Source organism: Peromyscus eremicus, chromosome 19, assembly GCF_949786415.1.
Source record: "Peromyscus eremicus chromosome 19, PerEre_H2_v1, whole genome shotgun sequence".
Taxonomy (NCBI): domain Eukaryota; kingdom Metazoa; phylum Chordata; class Mammalia; order Rodentia; family Cricetidae; genus Peromyscus; species Peromyscus eremicus.
Genome location: NC_081435.1, coordinates 55630619 through 55655798, shown reverse-complemented (window position 1 = coordinate 55655798; position 25180 = coordinate 55630619). Strand labels below are relative to the sequence as shown.

The window sequence follows — 25180 nt, the reverse complement described above, 5'->3', positions numbered from 1 at the left end:
TGAATGAGCACAGAACAGAGGGTTTGTGAGCACAAAACAAAATAGTATTCTAAAAGAGACAGAAGTTCCTAATCAACATGGACGCCACCATATGAATACAGATGAGGGGCCATGAGGTGACACAGCTCAGACCTCTCAGAAGGCTGCAAGGGATTGCAAGCAGATGGTTGGTTACCCAGCAGCACCATTACAGGGCAGTGCAGTGGAACAGTTGGCTTTGGAGTCCACAGATGGCCTCGGAAAATGACCCTCCCCTGCCAGCGTCAGAGTGTGCTGATAAAAGACAACAGGCCATATTGATCACTCTACAGTGCAGGACACTGGGCAACAAAGTCCAATGCAGCTATACATTCAAAACTTCCAGTTCCCACTGTTCCTCATAATTTTTTAAATTATGAAATGTATCAGGGAAATAAAAGTTTAGTAGCACCTGTATCGCCTGCAAATCAAAACAAAACTGGTACTGTGCCTTGTCTTCTTGTTTTTAACAAATTTTGGTTTTGCTCTTTTTAATTATCTGTATATGTGTTTGTACGTATGAGTGCGGTGCCAAGTGAGGTCAGAAGAGGGCGCCAGATCTCCTAGAGCTGGAATTACAGGCAGTTGAATGCTGAGAAAGTAACGTGGGTCCTTTGCAAAAGTAGTATGCACCCTTAACCACTGAACATCTCTATAGTCCCTAATTTTTCTGTTAAAATAAAACAGAAAATGGTGAGCCAAGCATGGTGACTCATGTCTTTAATCCCACCACTTGGAAGGCAGAGGCAGGAAGATCTCTGTCCGTGAGTTCAAGGTCAATCTGCTCTACATAATGAGTTCCAAGACAGCCAGGACTATGTAGAAAGACCCTGCCCCCCTCCACCAAAAAAAGCAAGGGTGAATGGGTACCTGGATAGGTGGCTCAGCAGTTAAGGACACAGACTGCTCTTCCAGAAGACTCAGGTTCAAGTCTGAGAACACACATGACAGCTCACTATTATCTGTAACTCCAGTTCTAGGGGATCCAATGCCCGCTTCTGGCCTCTGCATGTGTCAGGCACATATGTGGTGCACAGACTTACATGCAGCTCAACAAGAGGGCTATCATGCCTGGAACCGGAAACCTAACTAACCAGTGCTAGTGAGATCGTGGTTATTAGAGGAGAATCCAGAACCACAAATTTACTAAATCCCAGCAAGTATCTATAAACATTTGACCTTATACCCACAGGTAAGTGAAGTCTTCATCCCTTGTCAAGGAAATTCCACTTTACAACAGACAGAGACCACTACAGAAAATTACTACCAACCAAAATTCAGAATTGTGAGCCCAGTCTCAATGAATACATCTACAAAACACTCCCACACCTAAGGCTCAAGACACATTGCTGAAGAGGGGGCAGGAAGATTTTAAGAACCAGAGGATCAGGGAGTTCGCTGTGAGGTTATGTCACATTGTAATATCAGAAGCTAGAACTATGAAGTCTCACCATCATGACTGCCCAAACATGAGATGAACAAGGATGACAGCAGGGCCATGCCAACCCAGATGGGAAAAGTAATGCGAGAAATTCACAGGGTCTGCTGAAAGGGCAAGGGGATTTATTAAGACAGGAAAACTCACAAGACAGAACAGAGGAATTGTTGCAGGGTCCTGGAAAAGGTGATGCATGGTCCCACACTGTTCTTCTACCTGGAGACTGTCCAGCATCCAAGTCCCACAAGGGAGTGAAGAGAGCAGACCTACGTGCATCTCGAGTCTTAAGGATAACCCCAAGCCACTCAGGGGCAGGTACTTAGGGCAGTTACTTGCTACATCTCTAGGGGTGGTGCTTCAAGGTCATAGACAGAACAGTTATCCACTACATCTCCCCCTTTTGTCTAAATAAGAAAGTTCTAACCTAATACAAACTATACACAATAGGGACAATTATCAAGTATTGTATAGTAGAGAGGAAAGGTAATAACATAAACAAAAATAGAAATACAACCAGCAAGAACAACATCAAACAAGAAACACATACTAAAATCCAGAAGTGTCTAGAATGTATGTAAATGGTATGTTATAGAGATTACTCCAATAGCTGTCCTATCCTAAAGATTCTAACTTTAGTATCTGAAAAGGTTTTAGCTAAGATATATGAGAGTATTATAACTGTAACTATCTAGTCTTCAACCTCATCAAAGACCCGAGGAGGAAAATAATATTACCTGAGAAAACAGGAAGTGCAAACAAGCAATATCTGAGAAATTACGAGAATAGACAAAGACAGCTGGCAGCCTGGACAGTCACCTAAAGATTCTCAGTGCTGTTGGGGCATCCATTTTGGCTACAGTCCTAGAATATCTGACAGACCAATTTCAGAAGCAGAAATTTTGAAAGACCATCTTACCCTGTCTTGGCAAGGTTCAGCAGTCACTTTCCCTTGTGTCCTGCTCATCCAAAAAGGACAGCGTTCATACTGTCAGCAGTCAAGGCAAGGGCAGTTCTTCGCCCAGAAAACCATTTTGTGCCAAGAAGAAGACAAACTTGCAAATGGAGTGTCTTAGATGCCCAACATTCTCTCAGGATCAGATGGGTGCTGCCAGGAACAATTGTGTCTCATGTCAACAGAATTTTGAGTTATCAAAACATTTAAATGCCATTATCTCCAGGTCTATGTCTTAATAGAACTACTTGTGATGTTTGTAGCCAGTCTCAGAGTAATGGGTAAGGTTATCTGAAGTTCTGGCTGGAAGTGTAATATGATGGAGCATCTCATCTTGGAACTGTCCTGAAGAGTTTGCAGTCCAAAGCTGATCATTGAGTGGCATTCAATGGCATCTTTCTATATCGAGTAGAGTTGTTGTTGTGGGGCCCCATCTTCCTTCTGGAGACTTCAGAGATTGCTATTGGAAAGACTTATTTTTCACTGTGGAAAACTTGAACATTATCAATATCAAAATGGAAAGTTTGGATTTTATGATGATGAGACATATGAGGAAGGATTACCAGAAATCCAGAATAAGCATGGAGAGAAATAGAATCTTGATAACAATGGTCCCTAGATTATTGGTTTTCTTCTGTCCCACACTAGTCAGTCCTTCTGATATGAGATAGAATCTCCTAATTTTTCTTTTAGCAACATGCTTGGATTTAGAGAAGGAGACAGCCACATTCCAATTCCAAAGCCAGCTTGATTTATAATTGAATCAGGACCACAACTTTTCTAGAGTTAAAGAGATATTGATGTTAGGCAGTGAGATATTACCCTGTAGAGTATATTGGTACCAGCAGGTCCTCCACTTCTGCTTTAGACATCTAGGTGTCCACGGCCTTTTGATTTCTTGAAGATGGGTATTCCTATTATCCTGTAAAGACAAAAAACAGAACCCTGCCATGACCCGTTTGTTGAGTTTTCCTTACAACTTGTAGAGATGTCGCATCAGTGGATGAGCTATTACTTTTCCTCATCAAGGGGTTTCTCCTGTTCAAATCAAATTTTTATTAATTTGTTGGTATCCATAGCTTTTCTCCTTCTGCAGAAACAAAAGTAAAACCCCTTCCCCAACATAGGACTTATCCTGGTTTCCATTCTGAGGTCAACACATCTTTGAAGTAAACCAGTTGGTTTAGCTCAGGAGATTTTTCTGTTATCCAATGTCTCTCCACAGCTGTTATCCTTTTCTCATTAACATTGAGAAAATTCAAGGTTAATAAAGCATTATGTAATCTATTTCTAGGGGTCATTGCTACCTCTTTCTGTTTATTTAGCATATGCTTTAAAGTTCTATTAGATCTTTCTATGACTACTTGGCCTCTGGGATTGTGTGATATACCTGTAATATGCTTTATATTGTAATAAGCAAAAAACTCATTTTATTTAAGACATATATGCTGGAGCATTGTTAGTCTTAATTTGTACAGGTATTCCCATGATGGCTATAACTTCTAATGGATGTCTAATTATAGAATCAGCCTTTTCAGAACTCATAGGAGTCGCTCATTAAAATTCTGAATAGGTGTCATTGGTATGGTGTACATATTTTAATCTTCCAAATTCTGAGAAATTAAACACATCCATTTCATTTCTTTGTATACCTTTAGGATTACTTCTTGCAGGTAATGGAGTTTGGTTATAGAAAGAACAAGTAGGACAATTTTTTTATGATTTCCTTGACTTGTTTTCAAGTGATAGAAAAATCCCTTTTTAAACCTTTGCTATTTACATGATGTTTCTTATGAAATTCTGAAGCATCTAGCACATTACCTATTAATAGCTGATCAATCTCATCATTATCTTATGCTAAAGGACCTGGCAGACCCATATGGGATCTGATGTGTTATATATTCTGATGATTTCCTGTAATTATGAATATTGAAGTTAATTCTGTATTATCAGGAATAAATTCAGCAGTTTCAATACGTAAAACAACTGTCTCTGCATATTGAGAGTCAATAACTATATTGAGAAGTTCTGTGAAGTCCATAAGTACCACAAGAATGGCACACAGTTCTGACTTTTGTACAGAATTATAAGGGCCTTGAACCCCTTTACTTAAATCTCTTGATTTACATCCTGCTTTTCCTGATTTATTTGCATCAATATAGAATATGGGGACTCCAGAGATTGGTTTTTGCCATACAATGTGAGGAAGAACCCATTCAGTTCTTTTTATGAATTCTATTCTCTTGCTTTTGGGATAACAGTTGTTAATCTCTCCCAAAAAATTACTGCAGGTTCTTTGCCAGTATTCATTATCTTTCTATAAAGAGGAAGTTTCCTCATTAGTTAAAGGTACTACAATTTCTACTGGGTCCATTCCTGTCAATTGATGAAGTCTTAATTTTCCTTTTAGAACCAAATCAGAGACCTTTTCCACATATGTCTTTAATTTCTTACTTGGTTTAGATGGTAGAAATATCCACTCCAATATAATATCTTCCCTCTGCAGCAAAATCCCTGTGGAGGAGTCTTTGGAGGGTAATATGACCAGAATGCAGTTAAGTTCTGGATTCACACAATCCACATGTGCCTCTAGTATTTTCCTTTCTACTAGAGCCAATGTCTACTAGAGCTTCCACTGATAATTTTCTTGGACTATTTAAGTTCTTGTCCCCTTTTAGGTTATTGGCCAAATTTACTAGTCCATCTTTAGATATTCCAATGATAGTTTGTAAGTTGGAAATGCTTCCTAACAATTTTTGAAAATCATTAAGAGTCTGCAATCAATCTCTCCTGAGTTGTACCTTTTGGGGTCTAATTTTTTGTAGACCTATCTTATATCCTAAGTAATTAATAGAATCTCCTCTTTGTATTTTTTGGGAGCAATTTGTAATCCCCAGTGAGGCAAAACTTTCTTATTTCTTCAAACATGCTTTCTAAAGTATCTGACTTCAGATCAGCTAATAGGATATCATCCATATAATAGTAAATTATAGATTGTGTAAATTGTGCATGAATTATTTTCAATAATTTTTGCACAAAATATTGGCATGAGGTGGGGCTATTTAACATTCCCTGAGGGAGGACATTCCATTGATATCTCTTGACTGGCTGGGAATTATTAAAGGAGGTACTGTGAAGGCAAATTTTTCTCTATCCTTTTCTTGTAAAGATATGGTTTTAAAAAAAAGTCTTTTAAGCCAATAACTATAGTAGGTCATTCTTTGGGCAACAGAGAGGACAAGGGCATCCCATTCTGTAGGGAGCCCATAGGTTGAATTACTTTATCAATGGCTCTCAGATCTGTCAGCATTCTCCATTTACCAGATTTCTTTTTAATAACAAATACAGGAGAACTCCAAGGACTGGTAGATTCTTCAATATGTTGGGCATTAAACTGCTCCTGAACCAGCTGTTCTAAGGCTTGTAGTTTTTCTTGTGTCATAGGCCATTTTCCAACTCAGACAGGTTTATCAGTTAGCCATTTTAAAGGTAGGGCCATCAGTACTTCTGTGAGTTCAACGGTGATTGTGCTCTGTTTATGTTCAGCCTGAATGGTTAGTAGCTGTTTTTATAGTGTCTTATAATATTGTTCCCAGGAACATGAATTTGTCTATATTCCATTTCTGAGATTGGAAGAATTTTTATCTGAGCATTCCACTGCTGTAACAGAGCTTGCCCCTAAAGATTCACTGCTACATTAGCCACATGGATTCAGCCTTCCTCTCTGTCCTTCTGGCCCTATACATTCAACCCATCTTGTACTTTGTTTTAACTGAGATAGGGTTCCAATCTCTAGAAATTGGACATCTACCTCTTGAAGAGACCAATTTGGATGCCATGATGTTCGCATAATTATAGTCACATCCACACCTGTGTCCACTAAGCCTTCTAGAATAATGTTATTAATTTGTACTCTAAGCTTTGGTCTTTGTTCATTCATGGAAGTCTGCAAAATATTCATTTTATGGTGTTTTTTGGAATTTTCAATCCATTGTTTAAAGCTGTTCTATCATCCAGTGCAGTACTGTTCTTTACATTATACACTAGGTTATTTAATTATCCTGGGGAGGATTTTCCTCCACAGTGACTGGAAATTATTGGACCATGTTTGATTTAGGGGCGTGCAAGAGCCCCCCCCAGCATTTCCCACCAGTAAAGGGTTGTCTTGTATGTCTTTTGTTGATCTGCCCTCATTGGTCCAACATTGGCCTTTGCCACATCTTCTGCATAATCCAGAAGGTTGGGGTCTCCTGTTTGGGTTATTACTAGAAAAAGCACTGCTTCTAGGAGCACCCTGTGTACAATTTCTTCTTATATGGCCTGGTGTACCACAATTAAAACATTTAGTACTTTGATGCATCATTCTACCTTTGGAAATCACCTCTCCTATCCAAACCTTATCACAACAGTTAAGAGACTCAATATTGTTTATATGTTGGATCCATTCTTCTATGGATGCTGATCTAATCTTTAAAGGTGCTAGTATCCATTTGCATTCTATATTAGCATTTTCAACAGCCAAAGATTGAATTAATATTTGTCTTTATTCTTGGTCTGATATTGCCTTGTTTATAGCCTTGGTCAGTCTTTGTAAAAAATCAGTATAAGGTTCTTTTGACTCCTGGAAGACCTTCATATATAGCTCAGTTGGTCTCCCTGGTTCTGGCTTTTTTTCTAAGCATTTAAGGATGCTGTATGGTATAAGGATAACGTATGCTCATCAAAGGTATATTGTGCACTTATAGCAGTGAAACAGCCTTCACCAAGAATTTGATCTTGAGAGATCTCAAAACCTCTAATCTTATCTTGCTGTTCAAGGACTTTAGCCTCTTCTCCCTACCAGCTTTTCCATTGTAACTGCTGGCTGTATTCTAATACAGCTGAGACTAACTGACTCCAATCATCTAGCATGATCCTGTTTCTAAAGGATCATGTATTTAACATCTGTTTCACATATGTGAATATATACCATAGGTAATTTCAGTGCTTGATGTTCTTTAAATCTCTCATATGATTAGGCTTCCATATGTATTCTACATACCCTTCAGGATGTTTATCATTTACTGGCTTTTCACAAATGGTTACAAGATAGATCATAGCATGAGGAATTGCTACCTTTGGTAAGTCATCTCTAGTTCTGTAAGGTACTGGTGATGTTATGACCTCCCTAGCCTTGACCTTCTGCTTATTAGTTTCTTTACCATTTCTGATGGACTCCTCCAAAGCTTGAAATCAATTAACCACAGCCTTCTGTAGAGTCTGAACCTCCTGTGTTGTGAATGATTCCAGTGACTTCATGGAATCAAACAATTTTTATGTTCATCAAAAACATATAATTCCAAAAATTTTATTCTATCAATTAATGATGATCTTTCCTCCTTAGAAATTATCTGAATGGCATTAAGATTGCTCTGAAGATTTGCTGGTTTATCCATTAGGTATTCACATTCATTATGAATAGAATTAAATATGGTTTTCCAGTTATTATTAGTGGACTGAAGCTCTTGTGGTAAATTAGCAGATTCCATAGAAAGAATCCTTTTGTTTAAGTTCTCGTTACCACTTTGCAAAGTCTGTATCAGTCCCATTAATGTCTTGGTTTTGGTGTTATTATTAAGCCAGTTTTTCAAAGATATGATATGAATCACTATGCTAATCACCATTATGACAAAGATTGTATATGTCCCAGGAAGGTCATATATGTCTTGTAAATTTTCACCCATAGTATAAGCAAAGAAGTTTTTAAATTCTTGAATGGTGATATTATCTTTCATGGTATAAGAAATACTTAAAATTTGTAAAGAAAAATTTTATTAATTTGTTTATTTATTAATCAGTTTAAGGTGCAAAATTATCAAGTCATTTGCTTCAGATAAGACCTCAAAAGATAGTCCTAAGTGACCTAGGTGTTCCAGATGTCCCAGTTTCTGCAATGGTTTTTAGGTGTAGTAGTGATGTTTGGCCAGCAGGTGTCACAGGTGTAGCACTAAAGCAGCTCTGGTGTGAGCTGACTCAGCTCCCTAAATGAGCTCCTGGGAATCAAAACTTACTCCAGGCAATCCTTACCACAAATACTGGGCAGAGCTGCCAGGATCTCAACAAATGAGACAATGCAGTAAAAAAATGGCAGTGGAAGCCAGCAGGTGGGTGGATGCTGAGGAGGATGCTGAGGGGTGGCAACACTGGCCTGACTCAGCCGGGGCAGCAGGGAGGGTGCCGCCCAAGGGGGTAGGTAGGATGGCCTCGGAGGCACCTTCAGGCTGGGCCATTCTCTCTGTGCTCCCTTCACTTGCTCACTCGCGCTCACACTTTCCTTCCTCAGCGCGGTGGCAGGAGTTTCAAAAGATGCAGCAGTGCAAGCTGTTGTGGGGGGAGTGTAGCAGCAGCTACGCCGAACTGTTTTAAACAAAAAGATGTCACTGACTGACTTGCAAGACCTCCTGACATGCAAAGACCAAGGGAGAACCGTCTTGAAGCATTAGCATGTTCCTTCCTCCCCTTCCCTTTTTATTTATGCTGCATATAAAATTCTTAAATCATATAGTATTGCTTTGTGTGCTTTTAAGCTCTAACTGATCTTCTAGTTGGTATATATTTTATCTTTTCCCCTTTTACTACACTGTCAAAACTCAAGTTGATACCTGAAGTGTTAATTCACCAAACTCAACTGGCAGTGGTATCTCCCTGGTGAATGTATCATGATGTATTCACCCATTCTCCTGTGGCTAACATAAAACAAAAACAGAAACAGAAGGACTAGCAAGATTGCTCAATGGTTAAGATGACCTAGATTCAATTTCCAGCACCCACATGTGTAGGGGTCCAAAAAAAAAAAAACACTGAAGGAAGACCCCAGACTCAAATGGTACGCAAGAGCAAGGAGCATTTATTTACCAGCAGGGTCATTCACCTGTACAAACTGGCGACTACCCAGAGAGGAGCGTGCAGGCTCCTTTTAAGCACAGCTAGGGGAGTTTCAGGAACAGATAAGTCATCTCAAACATAATTGGTCAAGCAAGCAGCAGTTACATTAGTATGTTTTTTGATTGGCTGAGGTTTTAGCTTTTCTATCTTTGGGTATACTGGGGCAAGTCCAGGCTTATTTCAGGGGGTAACAGGAATTTGTCCTGTTTTGGTCATTGTCTTGTGATACTGTGGTGGTTGGCTTTGTACATGCGTCCCTCCTCGTCTCTGCTGTCAGGGGCAGTGTTGACTAATGGCCCTTCATTGGGAAAAAAAAAACTTGTTTGCTCTTAAAAAACAGAAATTTAGATCCAGTTGTAAAATGGGGGGAATTTAGACCTCTCACGTGGAGGCTCACAGCTAGTTGTAACCTCAGTCCCAGGGGATCTGATGCCCTCTTCTGGCCTTTACTGGCACTGCACACATGTGGTGCACAGACATGTATGCAGACAAAACACCCAAACACATAAAATATAAATGAAGGGGGAAGAAAACACAACACAACATGAATGCAGTGAGCATTCTCTTTGTACCCAAGTGTGACAGTTTTTACTAGTATCTTATCAGAATGAGATTTCTGTGCCTTAAGGGCTGTTCATCCTCAGTTTTTGAAGAAAATTATTGATAATTATTACTCGTGTGTGTGTGTGTGTGTGTGTGTGTGTGTGTGTGTGTGTGTATGTGTGTGTGTGTTCACAGGTGCAGGTGTGCACGCATACCACAGTGCACATGTGGAGATCAGAGAACAATTTCTGGGAGTCATTTCTCTTCCTCTGTCATGGTTCCTGGGGATTGAACTTGAGTTGTCAGGTTTACATATCAAGTGCTTTTACCCAATGAGCCATCTCACTGGCCCTTATCCTCAGTATTTAACTGCTTTTTTTTCCTAAGCATAATCTTGAAAAATTTAAATTTTCAGCAGTCATTTACATTCAGCATCAATCTTTCCTACCTGCGACCTTCTCTTTTAGTGTAAGTTTCCCTCCCGCCTATTCAACAAGGGGAAACCTGTAATCTAAGTCAAGGGTTTCCTTGGGTGGTTCAAGGTCAGAGGGAGGCCTAGAAGGTAAATTTGTTAAGAGAGATGCCCAAACTAGATTAGTAATTCTGAATGCCTCCCTTCTTCAGAGCAGACCCAGGGCCTGTTTCTTACTCTGCCACTGAGATGGTGCCTCTGAAGCCCTTTTCTTTCAAACTGTCTGCTCCCCTTTAAGAACTCTGGTTGATAAAGCATGACAAAGCAGAGGACAAGGCAAGTGAACAGAGGGATGGATGAGGACAAAGAAAAGTGAAGAAGTCTGATGGTGGTGGTCCACGCTTTTAATCTCAGCATTCAGGAGGCTGAGGCAGGTGGTTCTCTTGAGTTTGAGTCCAGTCTGATCAATAGAGCATGATCCAGGACAACCAGGGATACACAGAGAAACCCTGTCTCAAAAATACAGAAATATATAAATAAAGGAGGAAAAATTTAAAAAAAAAATGAATGAGCCTTCTTTTCCCCTCAAATTCAGAGAACAAACTTGGTCAAGAAAAGTATCCCTTCAGTACTATTAGGAAGGCTTTGCTGCCAAAGTTTCAAAGGATGTAAACCATCATGAAACCAGAACAGTTTCAAAGCTATCTATTAAAATAAGAAACAATGTAGCTTATTTTGCAAACAGAAAATTGTTACCTCCAGCTATGAGCTATGGCTTTCATTCCCAAGTAAGTGTCAGTACCACACAACTCCTCTTCTGTCTCCTGTTTTAAAACATTTGAAGTCCATCAGTAAACAGAGAGGTAGATTAACATGTTACTTAAAAAAGAAAGGAATTATATAAAGCAATGGCAGAATGAAACTTTGCCCCTGTGGAGACATGGTGGTGATCATGTGCTTAGCTTGTTGGTTAATGCATAATTAACTGACTTACAACTTGAAAAATAAATAAAATTTTATTTTGTGCCCTGTAAGTGGGCTTTTCTTTCCCACCAGCCAATTCCCAAATATCCACACAGAGACTTATTATTAATTATAAGTGCTTGGCCGATAGCTTAGGCTTATTTTTAGATAGCTCTTATAACTTAAATTAGCTCATTTCTATTAATCTATGTCCTGCCCCAAGGCTCATGTACCTTGTGTACATACTTCCCATCCTGCTTGTTCTGCATCTCATGGCTTCTCCTCCTGATTCCTGATACTCCACCCCTCTTCTTGCTAGCATTCTCTCTGCCCTGAAAATCCTGCCTAGCCATTGGTCAATCAGCTTTTTAGTAACAATGAGAGCAACACATCTTTACAGTGTACAAAAGGATTATTCCACAGCAGTGCCTATCTTTGTGGATGACTTGGGTAAGTTTGAGTGGCCTCTGACCATCAAGTTCCAGCCAGTGTGACTGGAACTTGCATGCAGTTCCAAACTCACTTTGATCATCTCCCAGTGAGTCCAAGGCCTCAGTGGGGGTCCTGTCCACCAAACTTGGGCTTCTCCCAACTTGTGTATTTGGGAATACTTTACCCTTTCTCCTGGAGCTAGGAATCCAGAAGGAAGAAAGCAGAGCTGTGAGACCAATGTATTTAAACTGAGACTCAAGCAGAGGCTCTAACAGCATACTGTGCCTTGCACTTTATACAATCAGCCTCTTCACATGTAATGCACTGTGTTACTGGCAGGATACTCACCCAGGTTGGATGAGAATGAATGTACATCTCAGAGGGACTCCTCAACTGGCTTCCTGAGCAGTTGTGATAAGTACAGTAATGTTGCATTGTGTGTAGGTGAACAGGGAACCAGATTTTTCCTGTTTTAGTCACTGTTTTTTTTTTTTTTTACAATTATTTGTCACAGATAAACTGGAATACCCTAACTTATGTAGCCCTATTGGCAACAATAAGTGGTTTGGATTATTTGGCCACTACCAAAACTGTGGCTGCTCTCATAGCTGATATCCTACTTGGGAATAATATAGAGTTGATGCTAGGTACCCTGAGCTCCTGGACTGAAGAACTATTTTATGAACTGAACATCCAACTCTACCATATCCAAGTCCCAGGTGAGCACTACAAATACTTCAACTGAAAGAATAGAACTGAAAAAAAAAAACAAGCAAAGAAATAACACTAGATGTGTAAATTCCAAGGGAGTAACATAAGAAACACAAAACACCAAGACAATATAATTCCTCCAAAAATTACTAATCATATAAGCAATGGCAGCTAGGAGGTTGAGTTAAATGAGATCCCAGACAGAGAACTCAAGAAATAATTATAAATATGTTCAAAGAAATAAAATAAGCTCCTGTTTGAAAACATGAACAGCTAAATGAAATAAGGAAGGCAATGCAAAATATGAAAGAGACATCAAAACAGAGATAGAAATATGGGGGGGGGCATCTGAAAGGCTGGAGATGAAATAGTAAATCAAATAAAATCTCCATGGAAAGTCTCACCACAGCATAGACCCAGGAAAGGACAGAATGCTTGAGGTTAAAGACAAGGTGCCTGTGCTGTTGGTGTTCTGTTCAAAAAGTCTCCTCCTGTGCCAATGGGCTCAAGGTGGTTCCCCACTTTCTCTTCTACCAGCTTCAGTGTATCTGATTTTATGCTGAGACCTTTGATCCATTTGATAGATTTTTTTCCTTTGATGAGTATATATTATTATCCTTCCCTATCTCTTCTGATTAGTTTTGGTTTGAAGTCTGTGGCTACACCAGCTTCCTTCTTAGGTTCGTTTACTTGGAATACCTTTTTCCATTCTTTTACCCTGAGGTAGTGTCTACCCCTGATGTTAAGGTGTGTTTCTTGGGTGCAGCAGAAGGATGGGTCCTGTTTTTTAATCCATTCTGTTAGTCTCTGTCTTTTTATTAGGGAATTGAGGCAATTCATGTTGAGAATTATTAGTGGTCAGTGTTTGTTGATTCCTATTATTGGTTGTTGTGGTGTGTACGGTTGTCCCCTCCCCGTTTTGTTCTCTAGTCTGAGATTATTTATTCCTTGTGTTTTCTTGGGTATGGTTAACCTCTTCAAGGTTGAAGTTTTCCTTCTGGCACCCTGGCAGCATGTCATAGTCTTTCTTGCTTTGTACATTAAATATGCACTTTGCACTTTTATTATATGCTGAAAGGAATTTCTTTTCTGGTTTGGTCTATTTGGTGTTTTGTATGCTTCTTGTACCTTGATAGGCATCTCCTCCTGTAGGTTAGGGAAATTTTCTTCTATGATCTTGTTGAAAACTCTCAGCCTTTAACCTAGGTTTCTTCTCCACCCTCAATTTCTACTATTCTTAGATTTGGTCTTTTCACGGTATCCCAGATTTCCTGTATGTTTTGTGCCTGGAGTTTTTTAGATTCAACATTTTCTTTGACTGAGGTATCCATTCTTCTATCGTATCTTCAATGACTGAGATTCTCTCTTCCGTCTCTTGTATTCTGTTGGTGAGGCTTGCCTCTGAGGTTCCTGTTTGAGTTCCTAAATTTTTCATTTCCAGATTTTCTTCACTTTGGGGTTTTTGTTTGTTCATTTGTGTTGTTTTTTGTTTTGAGTTTTTTGAGTTTTTGTTTGGTTGGTTGGTTTTGGTTTTGGTTTTGGTTTTGGGTTTGGGTTTGGTTTTGGGTTTGGGTTTGGGTTTGGGTTTGGGTTTGGGTTTGGGTTTGGGTTTGGGTTTGGTTTGGTTTGATTCTTCAAGACAGGGTTTCTCCATGTGTCCCTGGCTGTCCTGGAACTCACTCTGTAGACCAGACTGGTCTTGAACTCACAGAGATCCACCTGCCTCTGCCTCCCGAGTGCTGGGATTAAAGGTGTGCACCACCACCGCCCGGCTAAGTTTGGGTTTTCTTTATTGATTCTATTTCCACTTTCAGATCTTGAACTATGTCTTACCTTTTCTTCTATTGCGTGTTTGTGTTTTCATAGATTTCTTTAAGGGATTTATTCATTTTCTCTTTTAGGAACTTCATCATATTCATAAAGGTTATGTTTAGGTCTTTATCTTTTGCTTCAGCTGGGTTGCATTTCTCAGGGCCTCCTGTAGTAGCAGCTGAGCTATAACAGGGACATAGTGTCCTGGCTGTTGTTGATTGTGTTTTTACACTGGTGTCTAGGCATCTGGGGTTGGGAGAATTGTAATTCTAGCTGCTGATATCTGGTCTTGTCTTCAGTAGATGAACATTTTGTTCCTTGGTTTCTGTGGCCCTCTCTGGTTCTTAGGAGGGTGTAGTGGCTATGAGTTACCTGGTAGGGAATTCTCCTGGGATACTGTCAGGTGTGGCCACTGGGGGTGCTGGGTTGAAGATGTTTCTGGGTATTGGAAGCTGACACTTAGGAATGGGGATGGGCTAGAAGTGGAGTGGGGCTGAGGGGGCCCACAGGAGGGAGGAAAGCAGGGTGGTCCACCAAGATCTGTTTACTTCCCTGGAACTGGTGGCAGTGAGGAGAGGCCATCTGCTACAGAGCTGGGAATGTCATGGAGACTGGATTTGGAGGAGAGTGAATCTGAAGCTTGCCTACCTGCTTCATGACCTGTGTAATTGTAGTTTTGTGTCCACATGCATCTGGAGGGTAGGCAGTGATTTCAGGCATGAGACTGACTGGCCCATGGGCTCCTGTAAGAAGGAGGATTTGCTGCCAGGTTCCTCCCCAGTTAAAGAGAGAAATCTCCCTTGAGACAGCCCCACTGGTGCACCAGCAGAGGGAAATCTTGAGCTCTCAGCTCAGGCCTTGAGCCCCAGGCTGTGCTACACTGGTTTGACACTCTGCCTAGTCTTTCTCCCAGATTATGGGTTTTACACCATCTGCCCCCTAGTTCCATCTCACCTACTATGTCCTATGGTGATATTTTTTTTTTTTTTGGTTTTTTCGAGACAGGGTTTCTCTGTGTAGCTTTGCGCCTTTCCTGGGACTCACGTGGTAGCCCAGGCTGGCCTCGAACTCACAGAGATCCGCCTGGCTCTGCCTCCCGAGTGCTGGGATTAAAGGCGTGCGCCACCACCGCCCGGCCCTATGGTGATATTTTATTTGTGCTTTAATAAATAAAGCTTGCCTGGAGATCAGAGGAAGAGGTCAGCCATTATAAGTAAACAAAGAAGTCAGGCAATGGTAGCACATGCCTTTAATCCTATCACTTGGCAGGCAGGGATCTGTCTGGATCTCTGAGTTCAAGGCCACACTGAAAACAGAGCCAGGTGTGGTGGCACACGCCTTAAATTCCAACAGTAGTTAACCATGGACGTTTGGAGGTCTGTACAGGAAGTGACAGAACTGGGCAGGAAGAGGAAGTGATGTAGCTGGACAGAGAGAGCAAATCAGATGGCTGAACAGCAAGGCATATAGGCGTGGGTAGACAGGAAGTATCTCGCATTTGGAAGCTGCAGGGTTGGTGAGGTGAGGTTAGCTGTGGCTTTCCCTATTTTACCTGATCTCTTAGGTTTTTACCCCTATATCTGGCTCCGTGTTTTTTTTATTTAATAAGACCATTTAGAAATTCGTCTGCAATGTCCAGATGTCCCACATGCCACAGCCACATGAAACTGTCTGCTAAATGCCTAAATGTCTAAGAGAAGACAGGCTTCTACGAAAACGCTTCTGTGAAATGGAAGATAATGGTTGTGGTTAACGTTATAATTTAACATTGGTGACTGAGACGACGTCAGAAGCGACAGGGGCAAAGAACTGCGGCAGGACATTTCTGGGATGTGCCTTCGTTATCAAGGAAAAAGACACTCAGAACGGGACTCCTGAATGGGAAAAGAGATAGTGAAAGACGCAACTTGAATGAAAATAGACAGTTATTGAACGTTTGAAGAAAGTAATTATCATTTGTTCTGGTTCCAGATGCCTGCAAATTAAGAAGAAATAAAAGCACTAAGATTGTGACAAAATTTTTTCATCTTTAATGTATTTGTTCATAAGAAAAAAATAAAAGCATGTGAGTCCCTTGCTGCCAAATATTACATTAATGTCATACTAGAATTTGGTCTCTCTGTTAAGAAGGCCAATGGTCCTGGGTTGTCTAGTCTGCCATTGGAAGAGTAATACTAAATCACTACAACAATGCATCATCATGGATCACTAATATCACTGCATTAGAAAACTCAATGCCAGAGAAGTTATTTCATTCATAAACTAGAAGCCATAGAATACTGAACACTGTGTGCACATGTGTTTATTGAGTGCATGTGAGTATGCAGGAGGAATGTACTTGTGACCTTGGGGATCAGGATTGAGAACAGCAGTGAGATCAAGGCATGACTAGTCAGCCTCAGAAGGAAGTCAGTGTGAGGCCCAGGAGTCTCCAGCTGTGAATACTGAGGCTTGGGTTTCCAGAGGCATGAGGAGCTGGTGGACAAGTTTGCAAGGCTGGTCCTCTGGGATAGGGATGGACCAGAGACACTGTTACCAAGAATCATAAAATTGATAGAGAATGCATACATATCTCGAGGAGGGAGGGGAGTTTCTGAGCACTACAAACAGGATTCTAAGCCATGGAAACAATAAGGAAGAGTATCTAGTTCTTGAGGTGATCTTATTGAGACCTTGTAGCTGGAGCCAGGGAGCTTTCTTGAAATCTTTTCAGTTCAGAGCCAAAAACTTCAGGTCCGAGTCCTCTTTAGTCAGATAGGGTGATACACTGGGGGGAGGGGAGGCATTGAAACTGGAGGCTGGAGGGTCACAAGTTTCAGACCTTCCTGAGTTACATGTCTAGACCCTACCTACTACCCTCCAAAACAAAGATATTTGTAAGTGGCTTGGATAGATGAGTAGTGAGAATGTAATTTTGTAAGATGTAATGTTGTGATCAGTATCTGATGCCAGCCCTCTGTCTTCTGCATCTCTCTTGTCCCTTCAGTTTAATAGAATATGCTTCACAGGACAAAACACCCTTCAATATCGTACTCCTAATTATCTCTTAAGATTCATGAACAGTTACTTTTATTGAGTTCTTTTGTTTTAATTGATACTGTTCATAGAGGTTCAATAAGAATCATCTTCCCTTTTGTCAAGATATAATTGGACAAATTGATTGTGATCAAATTGCTCATATTTCTGTAGCATTATATTTGAGAGTGAATTTCATTTGATAGAGTGTGACAAATGTATCATTGAAGGACAAAGGTTGTACTTCCGATGAACTACCCATGCCTCCAAGGCCTGGCCTTTGCTTAGAGTTGCCACTAAAGGTTGGATACATGTAGGGAGCCACTAGAGGTATTAGAAATGATTTGCCTTGAAGGACAGTATGTAGGGCAGTGTGACAGACAGATGTCATTAGAGTAGTAGGGTAAGAGGAATCTTGGTATTTTATCAGTAAATCTGGGCCACACCCTGAGGTGGCTTCTTGTCCCTCACTGTTCCCAACGAGCTGACCCTACTCTATGTGTCTTTAAATCCAACTCCTCTCCCTTCTACCCATCTGTGTGCCAGGAAGCTCATAGTAACAGCATTGAGAGGACCAACTCCTCATGCCATTGGCCCATAAAAAAGAAAGAAAAAAATAACTGGTGGGTGGGATCTTACTCAAGTCTTCAGGCACAACAGCAAAAACCTTCTCTATTGTGAAGCATTTAAACTTTCCCACTTTTACAACTGAATTTATCTTTCAGTTCTCTGAGAAGGGAAAAACAGGTTTCTCTCTCAACAAAGGGCTATTTATCAACAAACACCCTTACATTCAGGGACAAGGGAGAGATCATGTACAAGGTCTGAGTCAGCCCCACAATGTCTCAAGGACAAATCCTGCAACCTCTCTCTGAGTCATGTCTGGACTTACCAAACTTGCTCAAGTATGTCCAAAAATGGCAAAACCGAACCTCAGCCACTTAAAAGTGTACTAGTGTAACTGCTGCTTGCTTAACCAATTATGTTTGAGATGACCTAACTGTTCCTGAACGCCCCTTAGCTGTGCTTAAAAGGAGCCTGCACGCTCCTCTCAGGGTCATCGCCATTTTGTACAGATGTTCGACCCTCATGCTGGTAATAAATGCTCTTTGTTCCTGCATACTATTTGAGTCTGGAGTCTTCCTTCAGTGTTTTCTTGGACCCCTACAGTTGAGCCACCTTGCCAGTCCTGACCTACGGTTTTACCTCATCAACGGTCAGGAACACTTCAAGAACTATCTTGTGGTTCCTATATGTCCTCTGTAATCCTTTGGATGAGACAGTTCAAAACCTGCCACTGTGGTACACACAGCTATTGTAAAGTCAATGAAGTGTGACTCACTCTTAGGGAGGTTCATGCTCATGAGTTCCAGAGGGCTTTATTCTTTCCCTGGGGGCCTTGCTTTCTACCTTGGATAAACTCCAACTCTACTTCATACTGGCTCGTCTTGAAATTCTTTTCTTGACTGAAGCAAAGAATTCTGAGTGTGTACTGAAGAGAACTCCTCAAGCGACTTCAGGAGACATTGTAGACCTGCGTCCCTGTCCCCATCACCCTTAATGAGATCTTGTACTTATGCACTAGTTTATCTGTGGCACAGAGGCTGTAGCTGAGCCTGCCACCACCTCGTTGTTGAGGCTGAGGCCCCAGGGAGCCTTCTCAACCCTCCAGCGCTGCCTCCATGTTGGGAGCCAAATGCTGTCTTTTAACTAAGTCTCTATCATTCTATTTGACCAATAAAGACTTGGGAGCCAGATGCTGGGGTGAAAACCTGCTAGCTCAGAGAAGCAGAGAAAGCACCCAGCTAATCTTCCTCCTCTGCTGTTGCTTCTCCTAAACTGTCTGAAACAAAACTTCCTCCAGTCGGATCCCCCTCCTTTCTACTTCCTGGACCTCTCTCTCCTCCCACTTCCCAACTTCCTCTCACTCTCTATGGTTACTTCCAGTCAACTGGTTGCTTACTCTGCCTTTTGACCTATGGAATGTTATTTTTATTTTATCCTTTTTACAATAAGCAGAAAGGTCTTGGATTAAAGGTGTGTGCTAGGGCTGAGCCACACCACAACAAGAAACAGATCTTTCCAGTAAATAATGCAATCTCAGCGTTCACAGTGTGATCAAATATCCTGCAGCACATACTCCCTCCACACGCTTGCTACTTATCTTCACTCCAAGCTGCTGGCTGGTTCCTGGCTTCTGTTCAAGAAGAAAAACTCTTCCCTCTTTCAATCTCCTTTTCAGATACCAATCAGCATCTTGAAGCATACCTGCCCTGACAATCTGGGCATCTTCATATTTTTTCTTTAAGACACCCTGCACCCCAATGTAGCTGCTCCCAGAAGCATCCCAAACTCAGGGCTCTCTCTTTGTCTTCTTCAGCTCCCTGCTCTCAGTAGCTGCTGAAATTCACCTCTTCTCTGCCCTGTTTTTTTCTTTCTAACTCTAACAAAATGGTGCTTGGGCTTCCTCCTGAGTGCTTTTGTTTTTATTGTTATTTGTTTTGTTCTTAATTTGTTTGTTTGTTTGTATTTAGAGATGAGGTTTTTCTTGTGTAACAGAGTCCTGGCTGTTCTGGAACTTGAATTGTAGACCAGACTGGCCTCTAACTCACAGAGATTCACCTGCCTCTGCCGCCCAAGTGCTAGGATTAAAGGCATGTGCCACCACCCAGCATTTCTTTTTAAAGTTTTTACTTTGGGACGCCATGGGAAAAAAAATCTTACAGGTAAACACTGAAAAGAGAGACATGGTCACAGAAAAAAAACAAAACCATAAATTAGAAGCACTGATGCCTATCAGCTAACATTGAGGCTGAAGTTCTGGGAGTCAGGCATGCTACAGGGGCTCAAAGGAATGGGTTAGCATTCCTCATCTTCCTTATCCTCTCCTTCAACAGAATCCACACCAACCTCATCATCATCCTGCTCTAGGGCAGCCATGTCCTCATAGGCTTCAGAGAGCTCCCCTTTCTCCATGCCCTCATCTGGTGATATTTTGTTTGTGCTCTAACAAATAAAGCTTGCCTGAAGATCAGAGGACAGAGCTAAGCCACTAGTTAACCATAGAGGCCAGTAGTGGTAGCACACAACTTTAATCCCAGCACTTGGGAGGAGGAAATAGGAAGTGATAAGGTGGGTGGAGATAGGAGCTCGGCCCCCTTTCAGGCTGAGAAGTTGGCAGGTAAGAAGTGGCTGTGGCTTGCTCCTTTGTCTCTCTGATCTTTCAGCACTTACCCCGATATCCAGCTCTGGGTTTTTATTATTAAGACTAATTAGGATTCGCACTACACCCTCACCTACATACCAGTACACAAGGGCACACTTGGCATACATCAAGTCAAACTTGTGGTCTAGGTAAGCCCAGACCTCAGTGATGGCAATGGTATTGCTCAGCATGCACACAGCTCTCTGCGCCTTGGCCAGGTCTCCACCAGATGCCACAGTGAGAGGCTGGTAATTAATGCCAACCTTGAAGCCAGTGGGGCACTGGTCCACAAACTGGATGCTGTATTAGTCTTGATGGTGGCAATGGCAGCATTGACATCTTTGGGAATCACATCACCATGATATAACAGGCAGCGAGCCATGTATTTACCATGGCAAGGGTCACATTTCACCATCTGGTTGGCTGACTCAAAGCAGGCATTGGGGATCTCTGCTATAGAAAGCTGCTCATGGTACACTTTCTCCACAGAGATGACAGGGGCATATGTGGCCAGAGGAAGGTGGATATGGAGGTAGAGCACCAGGTTAGTCTAGAATTCTGTCAGATCAACATTCAGGGCCCCATAAAATCTGAGGAAAGCAGTAATGGAAGACACAATCTGGATAATAAGGCAGTTAAGATTAGTGTAGATTGGGCACTCAATATCAAGATTTCTATGACAGATATCATAGATGGCCTCATTGTCTATCATAAAGGCATGGTCAGAGTGCTCCAAGGTGATGTGGGTGGTGAGGATGGAATTATAGGGCTTAATAACGTTGGTAGAAACCTGGGGGGCTGGGTAAATGGTGAACTCCAACTTGGATTTCTTTCCATAATCAACAGAGAGATGAACCCAGAGCCAGTTCCTCCACCAAAGCTGTGGAAAACCAAGAAGCCCTGAAGACCTGTGCACTGGTCAGCCAGCTTATGAATTCAGTCCAAGACAAGGTCAATAATCTCCTTGCCAATGGTGTAGTGGCCATGGGTATAGTTAGTGGTCACATCTTCCTTGCCTGTGATGAGCAGCTCGGGATGGAGGACCTAGAAGTAAGTACCAGTGTGAACTTCATCAATAACTGTGGGTTTCAGGTCTGTGAACACTGCCTGGGGCACATGCTTGCCAGCACCTGTCTCATTGAAAAAGGTGTTGAAGGAGTCATCTCCTCCCGCTATGGTCTTGACACTGATGGCATCTGGCCATCAGACTGAATGCCATGTTTCAGATAGTAGAGCTCTCAGCAGGTGTTGCCAATCTGGACACCTACCTGGCCAATATGGATGGAGATGCACTTATATCAAAAATTTCCTTGGGGGCCTGCCCTGAGGAGATGTCTCCCAGAGTCCTGGAGAAGACACTATGAATGGTGGAGATCGTCCGAGGGAATAAATCTAAAGGCACTGAGCTCTACAGTCCATTCACTTTGTTCCTCAGAGACAAAATTCTATCTACACAGCTTCAATTCTGTACTCATACTTAGCTCTTCTCTGTCCCTTCTCCTGCCCTCTCATAGCTCTAAGTAGTTTTTTTATGTCTCGTCTTCATCTTCATTTCCCTCTATCTTTGTTCCTCCTTGTCTTTCCTCCCCCAAGAACCAGTCTCAATACACCTACAGTCTGCAAACTCTGCCCTGATGTTTTCTGGCCAGGTGGGGTAACTCTGCTCGGAGCTAGGAAACCTGCCCCATAGCTTCGCTGCACCCTTTCATTCTAAGTAAGTTGCTTGAGGCTGCCACTTTGGGTTGTGAGAGGAAGGAGGGTCTGAGCTTAATTTTCACAAGAAGCAAGGCTATATACCTAACATCAGCCTGGCCTAGGAGACAGGTAGTGTCTCTGTGTCTCCGTACGGGTGACACAGCGGTTGGTCTGAAATGCTTTGTCCTTGGATGTTAGCTAAAGGAGATATCTATTTTTAATGCTAAAAAAGAAAAGCAGAAGGTCTGGAGGCAGGAAACTTTGCCTATGTGACTGTATCCAAATACCTTAGAAGTTCTTGGGGAAGCTATGAAAGCGCACATGAAATTCATAGCAGGAAACAGCTAGTATATTAAAAGCTGAATAACACCAAATACTCCTTGAGATTTGGCTTTTCCTCTGGAGGAATTCCTTGATTCTTCCAGATATAGCTTTACAATATACAGTTGAATTCCTACTACATTCCTGCACCTCATAGCACTTTGTGGAGTCAATTATTTCTTTCCACCTTTATATGGGTTCTGGGCATTGAACTCAAGTCACCAGTGTTGTGGAATATTATTTTAACTAGATAAAGATGTGTTACAATTGTTTATGCTGCAGAATATTCCTTTAACTGTGTAAAAGTGTGTTACATTTGTTTATGCTGCATTTAATGATGTAAAGATGTACTTTTAATTATGTAAAGATATGTTTCCATTTGTTTCACCTTGCCTGCCTAAGGCACCTGGTTGGTCTATAAAGAGCTGAATGGCCAATAGCTAGGCAGGAGAGGGATAGGCAGGGCTGGCAGGCAGAGAGAGTAAATAGGGGGAGAAATCTAGGCTTGAGAGAAGAACGAGAGGAGAAGGGAGGAGAGAACAAGGGAGATGCCTGGGGCCAGAAGCCAGGAGCCACCAGACAGACAGACATAGAGAAGCAGTGAAAGTAAGATATACAGAAGGAAGAAAGGTAAAAAGCCCCGAGGCAAAGGGTAGATAAGGAGAAACAGGTTAAGTTAAAAGAGCTAGTCAGAAATGAGCCTAAGGCAGGCTGAGCATTCAGAACTAATGAGAAGTCTCCTTGTCATGATTTGAGAGCTAGTTGGTGGCCCAAAAGAAAAAAGCCTGGTACACATTAGGCCTGTGCAGCAAGCACCTCTGTCTACTGAGGCAGCCTGAGTCCATTTTCAAAATCTATTTATCCATAGAGACTAAGAAGCTACAAAAGAGAACCCAGATTCCGTACAACAGCAGAACTGAAGATATTCTAAGGAGAGACCCTTGTGCTCCTCCCTTCGGCGATCAGACTGTTGAAGCAATAGTCCCAAAGAAATCGGAAGTGTCGAGGACCTCACACTGGGAGAAGGGAAGGGCTGAGCCTGGTGCCAGCCGCAGGAGAACCATCTCAAAGGAAGAGATGTCTTACAGGTCTGGCTTGTCAGACCAACTGGCAGGACAAACTGAACGGAAAACAGTGATGGGTCAGTGATGGGTGGGACCACCCCTTGACTGGAGCTGCCGGATTATGCGCACCTCTCGCCCTCTATTTGAACATAAACCTCATGTCTGTCCCCTGAAGATACACATGGGGGGGGGTCAGAGGGTCTCTTTATTTGTCCATCTTCACACTGTAGCCACACTGAACACGTCTCGACTCTCTGCTCTTCACTATGACTCTTCTCTTTGATTCATCTGTTGATGGGTGGCTGAGCCCAGACTGATAAGGGTACATGGTCCAGAACAGTTACAATAGTAACTTGAAAGTCCATTGTCTAAGTTACCATTCTCTTGCTGATTCAAAACAAAACAAAACAAAACAAACAAAAAAAAAAAAAACGCTAACAAAAGCAAGTGAAGGAAGAAAGGGCTCATTTTATCCCACAGACCCTGGGAGCCAGAAACAGTCATGTCCCACCCACTACGAGGGAGCAGAGAGATGGTGCTTGTGCTTAGCTAGCCTCCTTTGGATGGAGTCCAGGATCCCAGCTCGGGGAAAGGTGCCACCCACTTTTAGTGTGGTTCTTCCCACATCCATTAACGTAATCAGTATAATCCACACACACACACACACACACACACACACACAGACACAACCAGAAGCTGTGCCTCACTGCCGTGCCTAGAGGCTTGTCTTCTAGGTGATTCCAGATTCTGTCAAGTTGGCAATTGACACTATCACATTCATCCAGTGCTTCTAACCTACCAAACAGCACAGCTTCACTATGTAGGACATTGCAGAGTACCCTTTGCTTCTTGCTGTTATCACACAGATGAAGACAGAGGGATGTGACTCTCTCTGCCATGCCCAGTGTCACTAGCACTGGACTGTAGTTGCCTGGTTTGTTTTTGTTTTTGTTTTGTTCCCTTTGGCTCTTTGGGGACCCACCACCCAGCTCCCAAATAAATTACATGGAGTCTTATTCTTACTTATAAATGTCTGGCCTTAGCTTGGCTTGTTTCCTGCCAGCTTTCCTTAAATTATCTCAACTATCTTTTGCCTCTGGGCTTTTACCTTTCTCTATTTCCATACATCTTTTCTTTTCTTCTTATTCCGTGTTTGACTGTGTGGCTGGGTGGCTGGCTCCTGGCATCCTCCTCTCCTCCTTTTCTCACTCTCCTATCTTCTCTTCCCAGCTTTCTCCTCCTATTTATTCTCTCTGCCTGCCATCCCCGCCTATCCTTTCTCCTACCTTACTATTGACCATTCAGTTCTTTATTAGACCATCAGGTGTTTTAGACAGGCAAAGTAACACAGCTTCACAGTGTTAAACAAATGCAACATAAAAGAATGCAATGTATCTTTGCATCATTAAACGGATGTTCCACGGCATAAACAAATGTAATGCATCTTCAACTAATATTCCACAACACCGGAATGAATGTCACTACCCTGAGAAAAGGCCACAATTCAAAGGTTTACAGAATGCCTAGCATTTTCAGGCCTTAGTAGAGACATTTTCGCTCAAACCCTTGTAAATCAGGGCTGTCTGTACTGTGGATGCTTGGAGGACACAGAACACAGAGCTTTCCATCCCAAAAGACCTGTAGCACCACAAATAGGCACCAGAGGGAGCAAGAG

The 25180-nt window shown here is 41.9% G+C and overlaps 1 pseudogene; it reads right to left on the bottom strand.

The window, feature by feature from the left end:
* Positions 1 to 20079: 20079 nt before the first annotated feature.
* LOC131895637 (tubulin alpha-1B chain-like) lies at positions 20080 to 24334 on the bottom strand (annotated as a pseudogene).
* Positions 24335 to 25180: the final 846 nt, after the last annotated feature.